The 18624-nt window shown below is 37.7% G+C and overlaps 1 long non-coding RNA gene across 1 annotated transcript in view; it reads right to left on the bottom strand.

Annotated features, from left to right (window-relative positions):
* Positions 1 to 17650, bottom strand: part of LOC125616929 — a 205242-nt gene extending 187592 nt beyond the window's left edge. The window contains exons 1-2 of the long non-coding RNA XR_007347711.1: positions 16860 to 17650; positions 14674 to 14881 (exon numbers count right to left, since the gene is read on the bottom strand). This is a non-coding gene — a long non-coding RNA (uncharacterized LOC125616929). The remainder of the gene's footprint in view (positions 1 to 14673; positions 14882 to 16859) is intronic.
* Between the last annotated feature and the right edge of the window lie 974 nt (positions 17651 to 18624).

Below are 18624 nucleotides of genomic sequence, written 5' to 3'. Positions count from 1 at the left end.
ATACTTTGTATACAACCAGAGATATGAAAAATTTGTGCTCAATATGTGTAATATGAATTGTAATGCATTCTGCTGTCATATATAAATAAAAATTAATTTTTAAAAAGGTAAAATTAACAAAAAAAGAAGAAGTTCAAGAGACCTTGACATTTCTTCCATTCATTAATTTGTTGGGTCTTTATAAGAAAATCCTTTCCTTCAAGTAAAATTACACTAAGTCCAAGGAAGTAACAACTTTTCTGAAAGCACTCTGGAAAAATAGAATATGTAAAATGTGCATGGGAAAAAATAAGTGAGGAATAGGTACAAAAATGTGTGGTTTTAGATATTGGTGCAATATTCATAATGATTAAAAATCACACATATCAATGTTCAATGATAGAGAACTGGGAAGAAAATTGTCAAACATGTGGAGCTGGAGATAGAATTACAGATGAAATTGGAACCTCTGGCTTAATGTGCTCATGTTTCTGTACTTTCTCAATGAGTACAGAGACCAGGTCTATATGCTGAAGAAAATTGACAGATGTGCACAAAACAAACACTCAAGACAAAAAAAAAGCACCATCCAGAAATGTTTTGGAGGGACTCAACATATAACTCAATGGTAGAGCAAGTACTTAGCATGTATGAAGCCCTGAAGAAAGAACAGGATGCTCATGACCCAGAAGCTGTGCCCTGTCCTTGGATGGTCCCTGAAATTTCATGTCTCTCCCACTGCCTATAACTCCTTGGAAAGTAAACAAGCTCTTCAACCTATAAGCCTCGGGGCTTCTTACCCCTCTTGCCTTCTGGAATCCAGCGTGGTCATTGCCTTCGATCATGCTCCTGCAAGATAATTATGGTAGCATCCACTTTAGAGGGTACAAGTCTGAATCTTCTTTTCATATTTTGAATCACTGCCACATGATTAAAGACAAAATTATTTGAGGGGGAAACAAAGATATAGAGAATTAACTCAGTACATCTCTGCTATGGGCTCCAAGGAGATGATTCTTTTGTTCAGCCTCGTGCAGCAAACCCTTGATCCAGGAGGGCTGCTGCAGCACAGAGTTACCAGCACAGTCTCTGTTCTCAAGGTGAATTTGTCTCCAGAGTTCTTTGTGTCCCTTCTCATCTGCAGCAAAGGTTTCCTTAACATTGAATTTTGAAAAGAAACATTAGTGTCTCTTCCAGAAGGCACTTGGGCTTCTAATGCAAATTATCCCCCACCATTACCACCTAATTCTGCATATGAAGAGAAAGGGCAGACTTCAAAAGTGACATAGACCTTTAAAAGTAGCTCAGATTGAAAACATGTGTTTACATCTTCTGTTCTCTCTCAACATTCTGCTAAAATGAAGACTTTAAAAAAAAAATCACCTGAAAAAAAAAAAAAAAACCAAATAGATGAGCAGAGATGACAGCAATCAAACTTGTATGCCAGAAAATACAGGGTAAACCTGTAACTGAGGGGGCGGGGGAGCGGGAAAAACAGATCATATCCACAGGTCTAGAATCAGATAGGCATCTGACCTCTTAACAAAGGCACTGGGCACCAGATGACAAGAAAGCAATGCCTTCGAAACCCTGGGGGAAAACGATTTCCAATTGGGAATTCTATATTGAGCCACACTCTTATTAGAATATGAGGGTAAGATATGAATTTTTTTCAAACATGCGGAATTTCAACAACTCTTACCTCCTACACAGCATTACTCAGGAAGTTACCAGAATAGGTGCTCTGGCAAAAAAGATCTTGCCAGGAAAGCAAAAGGCACAAATCTGGGGAGGTGGAGGGGGGCAATCAGGACCAGCTATATAATTTGCAAGATGCAGTACAGAATGAATACAGAGAGCTCATGTTCGAAGTTCATTAAAAATGTCAAGATGAAAAAAAAAATGTCAAGATGGCCACAGGAAAGAACTGAACCAAATGCAAAGGCCTTCTAGCACAATGGCAGAGGTCCTGTGAAACCAGCCCAGGTCCAACCCAAGGGTGAGAGGAAGGAATTCCCAGGAGGAGGTTGAAGGAAAATCCAGAACAGTAGCTGAGTAGCAAGTCTGGAGCATTGCTAGCCCACAACACAGCCAGAAAATGATGGGCTTGCAGAAGGACATCTTCAAAGGTAAGAATGACACATTAACATCACCCAGTACATGGTAACGTATTAAAAGGACACTCCTACTTCTTGGGAAAGTATGTAGCAGAATTAATAATGGATACAGGTAAAGCAACTTTCCAGGCAAATTGATTACGGCCAAGTGTCAATTAGTTTCATTAAATTTTCTGCAAAAGCAAAGCCTTCTGATAAAGTTCATTAAAAGATTTCTCTAATAGAGACGCTGAGAAAGAAAGGTGGCTAGATAACTTTTAATAAAGTCTGACTAAAGTTTATGAAGCTCATCATAAGGCAGACAGTTAGCTGGGCAGATAAATCCAACTCCAGAATGGGCTCTTGGTTCTGGTGAAGTCTACGAGGAAATTGCTCAGGCTATTTGTTAGACTTGTAGATTTTTCAGATGTTTTCTGTCCCAAACCATGCATTGGTATAATTTTTTTCTCAATACCTAGATGCACATATCTATGAACAAACTGAAAAACAAGACAATTATTAACTGGAGGAAAAACAAAAAGTCCTATAAGAAAAGCTAACTAATAGAGCCACATGGAACTCAACTGTCAATAATTTTATATTGTTGAAACAGTGTTTCCAATGGTCCACTGCTCTAAACAAAAAATTATAATGTAATGGTGCTTGAGTTATAGGAAAAAACATGGTCATAGGAGCATGTAAGAGAACTCAGTCCTCAACTGGCATAATAAGGAAATAGACAACAACTAACATTGGAAACTACAGAAATAGTAACATGGGCATGCTATTTAGAAATATGGAAGTCAGTATTAGGAAAAGGGTGCAAATAGGTTGAATATACTTGGCTCTGGAAAATAGGAAAATAGGAGGGCATGATTCTTGGATCTTCTTTACCCTTGATGTTCTCCTCTTTTTAATTATATAAGTAAAAAGAGAGTAAAACCCACAAAAAAGTACTAAGATATGATTAGACTTTTTCCCCAGGATAAGAGTTTCTGGCTAGCCTCATTTATGAAAGACAAAATACAGTCTGTTGAACTAATCCTTCCAAGAATAAGAACATCTCCTTTCATTTTTATTATTTTACCAAACACTCAAATACATGCATAGATGTACACTTGTATAGAAAAGTCCAAAAAGACAATTAGTAAATATTAACTGTATAATGGTAAGTAGAAGGATATCAAATGATGTCTCTTACCTTTTCTCTGTAATCTAAATTATTTGTCATTGAATATATATTAATTTTCAATGATAAAAAATCCCAAGATTATCTCTTATTTGAATAAAGAACTAAGATCCTCCTCTGTAGTGTGTGTATGTGTGTGTATGTGTGAGAGAGAGTGTGTTGAATTCTGAATTGATAGATCATAATAAAAGCTGAAAGTATTGAGTCTTTATCATAGTAAGAGTCTTGGTAGAACTGTGGGTCTTTTCTAGGAACTGAAGGTAGAGAGAGATCTTTTAGTGGAACAACATGAACACAGTCTTGACAGGGTTCAAACAACTATGAACAAGTCTGGGCTGGGTGAGCTGAACCTTGGCTGAAGGTAAGTGCCAGAACAGGAAAATGTTCTAGATTTTTCTCTCATCGTCCCCCCAAATTTATATTCAAAGACAGATGTGCTAGAAATATATGCTAATAAGTGGTTCCTATTCGGAATCCTATTAGGACTTGTAAAACAAGCACATTTTGTTTTGTGTGTATTGATTCCACTGTATTGATTTTAATTTATTTGCTGTAATTAAGCTTGTGTAATTATTGCAAGGAAATGCAATGAGAACAGGTTCAATATATTTCCTGTTACACCAGCTCTCCACACTGCTATAGTTATTAGAATTGTGGCTTGAAAGAAGCAGTTCACAGTCATAGTGGTAAGATCCTCGGTAGTGAGAGGAGATGGTAGTGGGTGTGGTTCAGCAAAGATTTATTTTTCCCTTGGAAATTTTATTATTATTATACTTTTGATACCTGCTTTTTTCTTTTTTAAAAGTTCTAACAGAAGAGAAAAATATTGATGGAAAGTAATCCCCAAATCCTACCACATAGAAGTGAGCAATGTTCACTTTTATCATTAATGCTGCTGTACAGCTATGTAAGTAAATACAAAGAGAAGAAGGTGGAATATGTTCACACACATGGAAAAAGACAAAAGGTAAAATAGCATTCTACTCTATGTTCTACTTTGGTCATTCAACAATATATCATGGGTGTATAATATGTCAAATTATTTATTTCCATAGTATTATTTTAATGGCTGAATAGGACTTCATTTTGATTAGGTCAATAATTAATTGTAAAAACTTCTATTGCAGAATATGTCTCCAAATTTTATTTATTGTTTTTAAAAATCTGCACTAACTTGGAGAACATCATTTCACATTTTTTGTAATTACCTCTTTAAGGCAAATTCCTAGAAATGGGTTTATTGGCTTAAAACTGTTCTCCATAAAATTTACATTCCCTTTAACAGTATAAGAATTACAAGTGGCAATAAGCACACGAACAGTACGCAATGTCATAAGTCATCAGGGAAATGAAAATCTAAAACCACAGTGAGAGACCACTCACACTCACTAGTATGACTACAATCAAAATAAAGACAAGTGTTGCTGGGGCTAAGGAAAAATTGGAGCACTCAGTATTAATAATGGAATTATAATTGGTGCACTTTGGAAAACAGTCTGGCCATTCAATTCCTCAAGCATCAAATTATCATATGACACAGCAATTCCACTCCTACGTGTCTTCTCAAAAGGAATGAAACTGGGCCCTGGAACAGATATTTGTATGCCAATGCTCCCTGTGGCATTATTCACAGTAACGGAAGGTAGATACAGCCAAGCGTCCCATCAGCTGATGAATGAATCAACAGAACGTAGAATATCCACAAGAGGAAGCATTACTCATAGAGCCTTGAAATGTTGTGCTAAGGGAAATAAGTCAGACACAGAAGGACACACATTGTATGATTACACCTAACTGAAGTATCTAGAAGGATAAATTCATTTCTAGAATAAGCAAATTCTTGGAGAGAGGAGATTTGAGGTTACCAGGGACCCAAAGGGTATGTTGGAAATTATTGTTCAATGTCTACAATTCCTGTTTGGAGTGATGAAAGCCCTTAAAAATTGATAGTGGTGGTGCTGGGTGTGATGAGGCATGCCTGGAGTTCCCGTAACTTGAGATGCCAAGGCAGGAGGATCACGAATTCAAAGCCAGTCTCAGCAACTTAGGGAGATCCTATCTCAAAATAATAAATAAATAGGGTTGGGAATGTAAGCACCCCTGGGTTCAAACCCTGGAACCAGAAAAATTAAAAAAAAAAAGAGAGAGAGAAAATAGATAGGGTTGATATTGCCCAACATTGTAAGTATAATTAATGCACTTGAACTGTACATTTAAAAATGGTTAAAGTGACAAATTTTATGCAATATAAATTTAGCTACAATAAAAAATGAAAAAAGAACAATTCTGAAGTTTTTTTTAAAAAAAGAATGAATTATTGAAACATGCAGCAAACATGGCGGTGGGAAGGGAGTGAGCCGCCCCAGGCCCCACACCACCAGACCCACAGATCTTGCCTAGTCGGAATACTCCATCTCTGAGACTATTAGAGGACCCCTATCCGGGTGCTCTCAGCAGAAATCACCAATGCTGTGACCCCATGCGGGGCTCTGGGCCTCAGCATTCCAGTAGGACGCCCAGCGTTAGAGCAGGAACCAGAGCTGGAAGTTCTAGCACTTTAGTTCTACCGGGCCTCGGTGAGCACCTTAGCAGAATCACCTATCAACACACCTACAGATCACCAAGACTTCACTGCGCTCCCACCAAAGTCACTCAGCTGCTACCTACCCACAGCACAATGCCATCGCCCCACTCCCCCCACCTCACCAGGCTCCCTCCACCTCACCAGACACTCCGGGGCTGAAAGCAGACAGCTGCCATCTTGACTCAACATTCTCACCATTTAGCTGGGGGCAGTTCCCAGATGGGATCTCCAGAGGCCAGGTACCCCCCTCCCCATTGGTGGTAACCCAACGCAGTAGTTGTCCAACACAGGTGTGCAGTGGGACAAGGAAGCTGCCCACAGGAGCCCCTGGGGTGAGAGTTTCCTCAATTGGGAACTGTTAGGGGAAAGGGAGAGATCAAGAACTGGGAAATCTTCAGGCAAGAAGGGATATAGTACTGGGCCCTCACGTCATATGAGCTAGCAGTCCCGAAAGGAGACTCGTGAGGTGTAGTTTTTCTGCAGGGACTGGTGGGTGCCACTCCCCACATCCAGGCACCCTGCACCAGGACCAGTCTTCCCACCCAGGTTACCTCCACCATCTGGAGGGCAGAGACACCAGCTTACAACAATTGACACCACCTCCTGGATGAGAAGAGAAGCAGGAAAGACGTGGATCTCTAAAGTTAGCTACAACCCTGGCTTCTTCCTTCTTGCTTTTTGTTTGTTGGTTGGTTAGATTTTTCTCTTCTACCTCTCCATCTCAGGCCCTCACATCCCCAACATATGTGAAACCAAGAACTTTGCATGAAATAGGACTTTGAGGACTGAGTCATCTGAATATGTTGTATATGCCCTTTTTTTTTCTTTTTATTCTTTCACTTTTCTTTCCCCCTCCAAATTTTACTGTTTTATCATCTGTATTTTTCTAAATACATTTATGTGCTTGTTTTATGTAGTCTACTGTCATCCCATGTACTTGCCTACCCTAAATTACTTCCTGTCTCTTGCTACTAACCCTTTCATTAGATTTCCCCTTCATACTTCCTAAGATATATTAACTCTATATCCTCACATCCTACCTCCTCAGCATATTGTCCTAAGCCCCACACCTATTTTATTGTCCACTGCCAGAAACTGTAAGCCCTTTTACAAAATTACTGATTATATTTTAGATAAAAAATGAATCCAACATTTCTGTACATCGAGACTAAACTGTAAACGTCTTAATAACAACAAATTGTTCATAGTTGGTATATTGTTGATATTGGGATCTGTTAACATTGTCCTCCCCATAAAGGAGAGGTCTTGGAACCCTACCAAAGCACTACAAACCTATAGGGTAAAAACAATAACAACCTAGACCCACAGAGCTGGAAAGGAAGACACACAAACAACATGAAAAGACAAGGGAAGAAAGTGCCCCAAACAAATGAGACACCACATCATTAGAATCATTAGCAGCCATAGCAGGAGGAATGACAGAGAAGGAGTTTAGGATGTACATGGTTAAAATGTTCTGTGAACTCAAGGAACATATAAGGAGCAAATACAGGCAGTGAAAGATCACTTCGACAAGAAGCTACATAGACAAATACAGAAAGCAAAAGATCACCTCAACAGGGAGATAGAGGGGCTTAAAAAAAAAACAAAGAGGAAATCCTTGAAATGAAAGAAATAATAAACCAAATTAAAAGCTCAAATGAAAGCATCACCAACAGAGTAGACCACTTGGAAGATAGGACATCAGACAATGAAGACAAAATATACAATCTTGAAAAGAGTATAGATCACACAGTGATAATGGTAAGAAACCACAAGCAGAACATTCAAGAAATATGGGATAGCATAAAAAGACCAAATTTAAGAGTTATTGGGATAGAGGAAGGTATAGAGGTCCAAACCAAAGGAATGAACAATCTATTTAATGAAATAATGCCAGAAAATTTTCCAAACATGAAGAATGAATTGGATATCCAAATTCAAGAAGCCTACAGGATGCTGAGTTTACAAAATCACAACAGATCCACACCAAGGCACGTTATAATGAAAATGCCCCACATACAGAATAAGGAGAGAATATTAAAAGCCTCAAGAGAAAGGAATCAGATTACATATAGGGGAAAACCGACTAGCATAATGGCAAAATTTTCAGCACAGACCCTGAAAGCTAGAAGATCCTGGAACAACATGTATCAAGTTCTGAAAGAAAATGGGTTCCAACCAAGAATCTTGTATCCAGCAAAATTAAGCTTTAGATTTGAAAATGAAATAAAAACCTTCCATGATAAACAAAAGTAAAAAGAATTTATAGCTAGAAAATTGACACTGCAAAACATCCTTGGAAAAATATTCCTTGAAGAGGGAACAAAAAACAGCAATGAAAATCAGCAGAGGGAGGTAGTACCCTAAAAGAAAAACTAATCAAAGAAGAAAATCAAGTCAAGTTAAATAACAAAAATAATCAACTACGGCTGGGAATGCAAACCATGTCTCAATAGTAACCCTGAATATTAATGGCTTAAATGCACCAATCAAAAGACATAGACTAACAGATTAGATTAAAAACAAAGACCCAACAATATGCTGCCTCCAGGAGACTCATCTGATAGATAAAGACATACACAGACTGAAGGTGAAAGGTTGGGAAAAATCATACCACTCACACGGACTGCAGAAGAAAGCAGAGGTTTCTATCCTCATATCAAATAAAGTAGACTTCAAGCCAAAGTTCATCAAATGGGGTAAAGACGGACACTACATACTGCTCAAGTGAACCATATACCAATAAGACATAACAATCATAAATACATATGCCCCAAACAATGGTGCAGCTATGTTCATGAAACAAATTCTTCTCAAGTTCAAGAGGCAAATTGATCACAACACAATAATCTTGGGTGACTTAAACACACCTCTTTCACCACTGGATAGATCTTTGAAACAAAAGTTGAATAAAGAATCTATATAACTCAATAATACAATCAATAACTTAGACTTAACTGACATATATAGAATATTTCAACCTGCATCAAGCAGATACACTTTCTTCTCAACAGCACATGAATCCTTCTCTAAAATAGACCATATACATATACTGTGCCACAAAGCAACTCTTAGCAAATACAAAAAAGTAGAGATACTACCATGTATTTTATCAGATCATAATGGAATAAAATTGGAAATCAATAACAAAATAAAAATTACTCCAACAGCTGAAGACTAAACAATATGCTACTGAATGAACAATGGGTTTCAGAAAACATCAAAGAGAAGATTTAAAAATTACTAGAGGTAAATGGGAACATAGACACAACATATGGAAATCTCTGGGACACTATGAAAGCAGTTCTAAGAGGAAAGTTCATTGCATGGAGTTCATTCCTTAAAAGAAGAAAAAGTCAACAAATAAATGACACTTCTCAGAAGAGGATATTCAATCAATCGACAAATATATGAAAAAATGTTCATCATCTCTAGCAATTAGAGGAATGCAAATCAAAACTACTCTAAGATACCATCTCACTCCGGTCAGAATGGCAGCTATTATGAAGACAAACAACAATAAGTGTTGATGAGAATGTGGGGGGAAAAGGTATACTCATACATTGCTGGTGGGACTGCAAATTGGTGCAGTCAATATGGAAAGCAGTATGGAGATTCCTTGGAAATCTAGAAATGGAACCACCATTTGACCCAGCTATCCTTCTCCTTGGACTATACCCAAAGGACTTAAAAACAGCATATACAGGGACACAGCCACATCAATGTTTATAGCAGCACAATTCACAATAGCTAAACTGTGGAACCAACCTAGATGCCCTTCAATGGATGAATGAATAAAAAAAATATGGCATATATACACAATGGAATTTTACTCAGCAATAAAAGAATAAAATCAAGGCATTTGCAGGTAAATGGATGGTGTTGGAAAAGATAATGCTAAGTGAAGTTAGCCAATCCCTCCCAAAAAAATGCGGAATGTTTTCTCTGATAAGAAAGCTGACTCATAGTGGGATAGGAAGGGGGAACAAATGAATTCTAGATAGGTAAGAGGGGTGGGAGGGGAAGGGAGTGGGCAGGGAATTAGAAATGATGGTGGAATGTGATGGACATCATTATCCAAAGTATATGTATGAAGACATAAATTGGTGTGAACATACTTTATATACAAACAGAGATATGAAAAATTGATCTATATGTGTAATAAGAATTGTGATGCATTTTGCTGTCATGTATTTAAAAAATAAAACCAATAAAAAAATAATAGTACTAAAAAAATAAATAGAATAAAACTGAAAACAAGCAAACAAAATAAGAAACATGCAACAATGTGGATAAACTCTAACAATGTACTAAGCCAAATAAGTTTGATCAAAAAGACAACATATAGTTCCATCTGTATGAAATTTCCAGAATAAACAAATCTATACAGACATAAAGTACATCATTCTTACCTTAGTGTATTAATCCATTTTTCATTACTGCAATGAAATACCTAAAGCTAGGTAACTTTATAAAGAAAAGAAGTTTATTGAGCTCACAGTTCTGGAGTTACAAGAGCCCATCACTTGCGTCAGCTCAGCTCTGGCAAATACCTCATGGTTGGTGGCATCACAATGCGGGGAGCATATATAAGAGGAAGAGGTCACATCCCAAAGCAGGAAGCCAGAGAGGGAGGAATGCAGGTGTTAGGTTTACTGTTACAACCATCTGATCTCAGAGAGCCCAAGGGCGTCTCCCCCAGTGAGTCAAGGACTTCCCAGCAGGCCCTACCTCTTAAAGGCTCTACACCATTTAACACATCAAGGAGCCAGCCCTACACATGAACCCTTAGGGGACAAAGCATATTCAGGCCACACCAGTAGGGTTAAAGCTGGGAGGAAGGAGGATTTCAAGTTGAAAAGCAGGGTGACAGATAGTGTGTTTAGGTTTTTACAGGGTTAAAAAAAAATTCCAAAATTAACTGGTAATGGGTGTATATACCACATGCTGTGAACATAAAAAATCCATTGAAATATATGCTTTAAAAAGATAATCGTGTGGTATGTGAATTCCTTATCAAGAAAGCTGCTTTTTTAAGGGGGGTGGGGCTATAGCGCACTGGCAGAGCGCTTACTTTGCACACCTGAGGCACTGGGTTCAATCCTCAGCACCATATAAAAAATAAACAAATAAAATAAAGGCATCTGCTCATCTACAACTACAAAAAAGTAAGATTTTTTTTTTAATTTAAAAACAAAAAAGAAAGCTGCTTTAAAAAAAATTGCAGATCTCTCTAATAATGGATGATGTGCATTGCTCCTTGCCCTGGTTGGTTGACTGTTTTTGTTTTTAATAAAGAGAGATTCATCCAGAGTCCACATTGACAAGTATTTTTCTAAGTACATTATGTTCTTGAAGCTGGTGCAGAATTCTGCAGATGGCATCCTCTTGTCCAAAGAGAAGGCCAGTGCTGAACACATTGACAGTCTCACAGGTGAGTTAATTTTATTTGTCACAGGATAAACACGGCAGGGAAGGGCAGGGCAGGGCAAAGAGAACACTCCTAGAATCTGCAGTGCCATTCAAGATGCTTTACAAATGTAAGCTTATGTAATCCATGGTGCCCATTTAGAAAGCAGAGAGGTCACATTCCTTACGGTCACACAGCCTGTTGTTTCAACTGGGATGCCCAAGCTCTGCCTCCAAAGTGTTGGTCCATCCCTAGTCTCCTGGGAAGAGTATGGATCACATGTTCACGACCTGTCATAAAGAGCTGTGACAACACCTTTGCACTTTCTCAATTCCAGATACCTATGACTGGAATATTGCTGGGCAGTCACTGGCATTACAAAGTTACACATTTCTTTCTTTGCCCCCAGGGAGGCCATGCAGAAAAATGTACCAGCACAAACAAAAAAATCCTTCAAGTTTCCTCAGATATTTCTGTGGGAGATATGAGCTTCTCTGGATTATAAGGAATGTACATGGACATCCCTGCTCAGCCAAAGCCCTGAATCAGGATATAGCTGTAATGGGTCAGATGCCACAGATGGGAAAGACTAAAGTCACATAGCGAAGGAAACTCAGCCACCAGGAGGTGAAATAACTCTCATACTTTAGAAATCACTCTGCAGATTCCATAGGGTTGAATTCTGTATCTGTGCATTTATGAACAGGGCTATATGAGAATCAGATTTTTAACCCGAAAGTAACTTAGAGTCTATTTATTCAAGCAATCCTTTTTGAAACCATTATTTTATTTGGAGATGTAGAAACTGAGATCCTGAGATTTTTATTACCTATTTACTTGGAAAACTCTTGGTGAGAGGGAGACGGCAAGATTTCAAGCTCTTAGCTTGTGTTGCCCCTCCCTCTGAAAAACCTCTGTAGTCAGTTTTCAATGGCAAAACCTTAGCCCATGAATTTAATATTTTTTTGCTCTCTGTGATGCACTGGGAATTGTTCGACTCTTAACTCTATAGCTATGAAGACTGGGAGAGAAAATAATTCTCAGTTTTCAAGTCACATGTCCTCAAGTTACTAAGAATTTCTAGACTGTGAAACACGAAATGAAATGCCAGGGTACTATTTTTGATTGACACAGAAAGCGAAAAAGCAGATTTATATACATTGGCAAAATCTTATGCTGATAGTGAAGGATTCCTAATGATCAAATATGTTACTACATAGCACTGATGAAAATTCTACTTTTTCCATTGATTTATATGAGATTGTTTATCTTTAGATTCTGCTTTCTAATATTCCAAAATTATACATTTAATTTTATTTTTGAGTTAATTGTAAATTTAATTGTATCTTTAACCGTGATTCAGCAACAAAAAAAGACCACAAATGGAGCCCAGTAAACCTTTTGTCATCTTCCATTTTATCTGTTTTCCTTCACTTGGAATTTCATTATTTTAATACATTTCAATCTTTTTTTTTTAGTTGTTGATGAACCTTTATTTTATTTATATGCTGTGCTGAGAATTGAACCCAGTGCCTCACACATGCTAGGCAAGTGCTTTACCACTGAGCCACAACCCCAGCCCTAATACATTTCAATCTTTAAAAATACTTCTATAAATAGGTATGTTCAGAAAATTTATAATAATTCATTTTAAAACAGTTGAAATATTTCAGGGGACAAAACTTAGTTCAACAGAACTTATATAATTTATGTACTTTATGTATAATATATAAAACTGCAATTTTTTGACAGGATTTTGCTATGTTGCACAAACTGGTCTTGAACTCCTGGGCTCAAAGTGAGCCTCCTGCCTCAGCCTCCCCAGCAGCTGAAACTACAGGCACACATCACCATGCCCAGCTCTGTGAATATGTATTTTAATCCTAATGCATAATCCAACATATGAAATGATCAAAAGGTAGAAAGTGTTCATTTAACTTTGCAAACACTATTTTCCCCCTGTGATTTGGTGGGGGGTTTTGTGGCCACATTCTGCCATAGTGGCAGGCAATTCAAGATAAGCATACTCAAAATATGAGGAAAGTACTGAAATCTCAAAATTAGTGGCACATTTACACAGCAACAACAACTCTGCGTCAGTCTGTAGTTAATGAACATAACGGTCAGACTTAAAAATAAATATTTGATAATATGATGCAATTGGAATTAGTTGAAGAGTTCACAATATAATTCAATATATATAATGTATATTCCAAACATATACACAAATTGAATATTGAGTATTCAATGTCTGTTAAAATTTATTCTGATATATATTTGTATGTAAATTTGATAATTTTGTTTGAAATAATATAATATACATAAAGTACATAAATTATATCTCAAGCAAAAATCCTGGAATCTTTATTCCATTAATGGATTGGTCACTTGTTTTCACAAATATGTAGAAACAAACAAGTATATGTACTTACATAGTCAAATAAAACAACACTTGTGTTGTCTTTTCATTTTAATTCCTCTTTTATTGTCCTTCATTTTCTAAGGGAAGGGACCACTTCTAAATGGGAGTTTTTGTGTTAGTTTTTTCCACGATGATTTTGCATTACTCTTTAAGTACATGCCATTGTTTGCTGACATAGTGAAATGTGATTTACAGCACAATAACCAGCCAACTGGAGAACACATTATCTGGAAACCAGGAATGCAAGCAGTAAAGAACATCAGGATCCACTAAAAATAGAAGGTTTCATACTTTCAGTTTTAGTCATCTCTGGTATAAAAATCTCTTACTTCAGCTCATCATGAGGTTTTGGGGGGTTTGCTATTTAAGTAGAGTAGAGGGAACAATTCCATGTATAAATTATTTTTTAAAGTGTTTTTTTTTAGCCCATCAAATTTCAGTATACATGGTTAATAACACCTTCAAATTGCTACGAGAGGAAAAAGTACTCTTACCTAATTGCCTGCCAAGGCTCATAAAGCTCCTCTGAGTCATTGGCAATTCATTGGTCTATTGATATCATAACTCACCTTGATATTTTCTGGCTCTTATTTTTCACTCACTCTGACATTCACTTCCTTTGGTTTTTAAACATCCTGTTGTTCCAAAATTAAGAGACATGCTCTTGGCTATTCAATTTTTAGTAGGTTCCACAGAGGTCCTCATAAGTAAATGGATTTTCTTTTTTTTTCTATAACACACACACACACACACACACACATTCATGCTTGAAGTGTTTGAATATATTCTACCCCAAATGGAATTTTTTTCATTAGATAGATAGGTTTCATTTTCATGTTCATCTACCATGCCTTTTAAAGTGATACCAAAACTTCTTTATATGACATACTGGTGATCAAATCACTTTGTCTCAGAATTTTTGCAAGATCACAGCTAATGAGTGAGTTTCCAGCACAGTGCCATGAGACTGTTCCCAGAACCACATCATACCTGTCAGCAGCTTTCACAACAGCACTCCACTTCTTGGTTGGTAGAGTCATGCGGCGACCAGCACTGTGCGATGGGAAATGATCTCACATCAGAAAAGCTCCATCATGTTCCCTGATGACTCTGCAGGATGTGAAGAAGGAATGTTCACACCTGCCATTCTGGCCAAATTTTATCCTTTCACACCGCACACCAATTAGTTTTACATTCTCTCGAGGAAGCAAGAGTGTGAAAAGTTGTCTTTTAGCAGCGACCTGATTGTCCTCCACTATTCCAGAGGAAGGTGGCATTCATTCTCATTAGCGAGACCACAGAGGGAAGTTTGAGAAGTGCTAGAGGTCATCCCTGTAGGGAGCAAAGTTTCCTTGGATGTGTCAATTTGTCATTGGCTCAGCAAACATGGCTACCTGTCTCCAGGTGGGTCCTGATCCTTATTCCAATCAGCACTTCTCCCTGAGACATCCAATGAACCAACCAAAGGATATAAATATTTTCACTGAGGAGTGTATAACCAGAGACTTACCAGGTGAACTGCCACCAAGAAATCATTAATAATGCAGAAATCAGTCCCATTCTGCTATAGGCTGCCACATCAACCACAGCTTACAATTTTGATTTTGAAATGTGCCATTTGATCATTTTCCATAACATAGTTAAGATATTTTAAGACACAATAGTTACACTTGTCTCAAAAAAGAAAAAAAAGAACGAACGTACAATCTTTTGAAATCCTACACAAGGTAAAGATATAAGCTATTGAATTTTTTTACATTTTTTAAGTTGTAGATGGACACAATACCTTTATTTTGTTTATTTATTTTTATGTGGTGCTGAGGATCAAACCCAGTGCCTCACATGTGCTAGGCAAGTGCTCTACCACTGAGCCACAACCCCAGCCCTAAGCTATTGAATTTAAATCTTGTTTGTATCTATCTCACAAATCTGAAAGGAACTCAAGAGAGCCATCTGAGTGACTACTTAGTCATCAAGGAACGGTTTGCTTTCTCCATCAGAGGTCACCTCACTCACCTCCCCAGCCCAACAAGTTCCTCTCTGGCGCTTTCAGCCAAGATGCTACTGCCTCCACCACATGTCCCCTGACTGTCATGAAAACATCTTTATTTTTCCCAGAGTTGCTTCATGAAGAGCCATGGTCTTGAAATTTCAAAAGTAATTTTATTGCTGCTGAGTCAGCTCACAATATTCATGTGAGTGATGTGCCTTAAGGGGAAATGAACCTGAGACCTAAACACCCGAGCTTAACCCAGTGGGGATGTGAGTGGTGGGGGTTAAAAGGGTTGTGAACATGACAAGAAGGCATGGGGGAGAGAAAAAGGATAAGCACACACACAAAAAAAAAAAAATCTGGGATGAAGATTTTAAAACTTCATCCAACTTGATATTTTAAAAATAAAATTTTAAAAAATCTCAAATAGTTCACATTTGGATGTCATGGTTTCAAACTGCCAATCTAAGTCCCTTGCAATTATTCATGTAGGACATAAGGAGCAATTCACAGGCTGCCTGTCTTACTTTTCAGGTGAAGCCCACTTCATGTTGTCCTGCTGATATAACAAGTCAGACAGAATTTCAGGATGTGAATGTTTAGCCTTTTCATCTGCTGTAACCACAAAGAGCAAACTCTGTTCCAGGCTGGTGCACATCAGCTATGTAGCTACCCTAATCTGCTGGAGTCCAGGAACTCTTTTAACCAAACAAGAAAAGAATTTCCCAATCTTTGCTTAAGGATCCTACCAAAGTTTGCCAAGTTTTATTTTACTCATCTAGAGATTTCTACGATCCTGGGGCCTGGGGTCCTGATCTCACCTCCTAACTAGTGGAGATCCCTGAAACATACTTTCTCTAACGGCTTAAGGGGAGAAGAACCTGAGACCTAAACACCCTGAGCTTAACCCAGTGGGGATGTGAGTGGTGGGGGTTAAGAGGGTTGTGAATTCAGTGCAAACTGTATTTACTCCTCTGAGAAGCTCAACTTCTTTATCTACGCTTTTGGACATGCTTAAACACCTGGAATAAGATGATGAACTCCATGATTTAAATTCTTCCCTCTCCCTTCAGGCTTTCTAAGTTGTTCTCAGGCCCTTTGAGCCTCCTGTTACTGTGGGTTTTCATTCTGGAAAATGTAAGTTATCTTTAGCTCATTTGCGGAGCTTGGAAAATTTACGTACCCCAGATATATATCCATGCTGTCCTTGACCAGTCCAAATGTCTAATTCCACTCCTGCCTGCAGGAAGCCAACTCTTGCCACCCATGATATCAGCAGAAAATGTTAACATTGAAAACCTTACGCACACATGCAGGAGTGCTGTCATCCATAACGGCAGAAGAGCCGTTCTCTCACATCCCTTTGGGAAGGAAGATGGAAGATTTATGAACTTTTAGTGGAATTTTTTTCCGACTCTTGATGACAGACTGGACAGAAACAGGGAAGATTTATTTTCTGAATGGCCCTCATTTATGCCAGCTCAGTCATCTGCAACCCAGCCAATTAAAAGGTCAGTGGTACCTTTTGAGCAAAGTAGAGAAACAGACCTGAGCCAAACTGAAAACGTACATATTACTGATGACTCTGTTGCATAGAAGCAGTGGCAGGACTAAGAATAATGCTCATGCTTTGTAGACAACTTTTGTGAGACAATTTTTAAGGCAAAAAAGTAAATGCTACTGCTGAAGGGATCACTGTCAGCAGGCTCTGGACAAAATTACCGACACAGCACAGTTGGTATTGTGCTTCAGGATTTCTATAGAGAGAGATGGCTGCATTATGAAAAGGAAAAATTGTAAGACTGAGAACATAAAGATGATTCATGAAATATTCCCAACTGAAAAACAAATGCATCTGATCATACACAGCTACAAAATGCCAACTTACTCTTTTTCTAGCAGAAGACAGGACACTATTTTCTTCAATATTTGGTATGATCCAGTCACCGTATTAAGCTGATGTTCTATATCATATACTACTGTATTCTTTATTTAGTTATAAAAGAAGATATTCAGAGAAGTTCAATAATATGTGCAAGATAATCCAACCAGACCAAAATTTATCTAAATCCAAAGCCCAATCCTACTTTCCTACTAAACTTAGATAATAGCATGAATTAGAATTCGATTATAATTATTAAAGTACAAGGATAGTACCTAGAACATTTATTAAATAAGGCAAAATGTAAATAATATAAAAATATGAACTTACAGCAAAATACATAGGCACAAATCCACTTGCCCAATTCCACTACCCAGATGTCAAAGAACCGCCTAGAATTTTATTGTATCAAATTACGTTCCAATGCAATAACTAGAAGTATACTCAGATCCTCAGCACATTTATCTTAGGAAACTTCATAAAAATTAGATTTCTCTAGAATATATCAGTATTTGAGAACAATAGGAAATTATGCCACCTGTGGTGGTCAGAACGGTTTAGGAAGTCTTTGGCTGCTGGAGTGGCTATTGTTTTATCTACAACAGGAAATTCTACCAATAATATTCCAGCTCAGATGCAGGCTCAAAGTTACACCTTATTTCCAATTGTCTGGTTGGACACATCCCCAAGGATTCCTGTCTGCCCTAACATCCCCAAAATGAAATGAAATGCATACACGACAAGTCCCAAGGACATGCCTTCATGACACCAGGCTTTATAAGAAAAACCTTTGAAGTTTTGCATATAAGAATGTGCTTCTTTTTACCTATACAGGGTTATTGTCAAAATAAAGCTGTGAACTAGGAGAATTCTTAGTATCATATTTCCTATACCATTAGCATTTCTGGTATACAGAAAGCTTCTCAGCTATCCAGGATCATCAGTTGCAGGATTGAGCCAAAGTGCCAGACCCTCTTTCCCATGCTGAGGATTTCTATTTTCCCATCAAAATGTATTCCATACATTTCTGATCTGGTCAGGATCCTAACATGATCACAGTGCCAAG

Source organism: Marmota marmota, unplaced genomic scaffold (genome assembly GCF_001458135.2).
Source record: "Marmota marmota marmota unplaced genomic scaffold, marMar, whole genome shotgun sequence".
Classification (NCBI taxonomy): Eukaryota; Metazoa; Chordata; class Mammalia; order Rodentia; family Sciuridae; genus Marmota; species Marmota marmota.
This window is presented reverse-complemented; position numbering and strand designations above follow the sequence as displayed.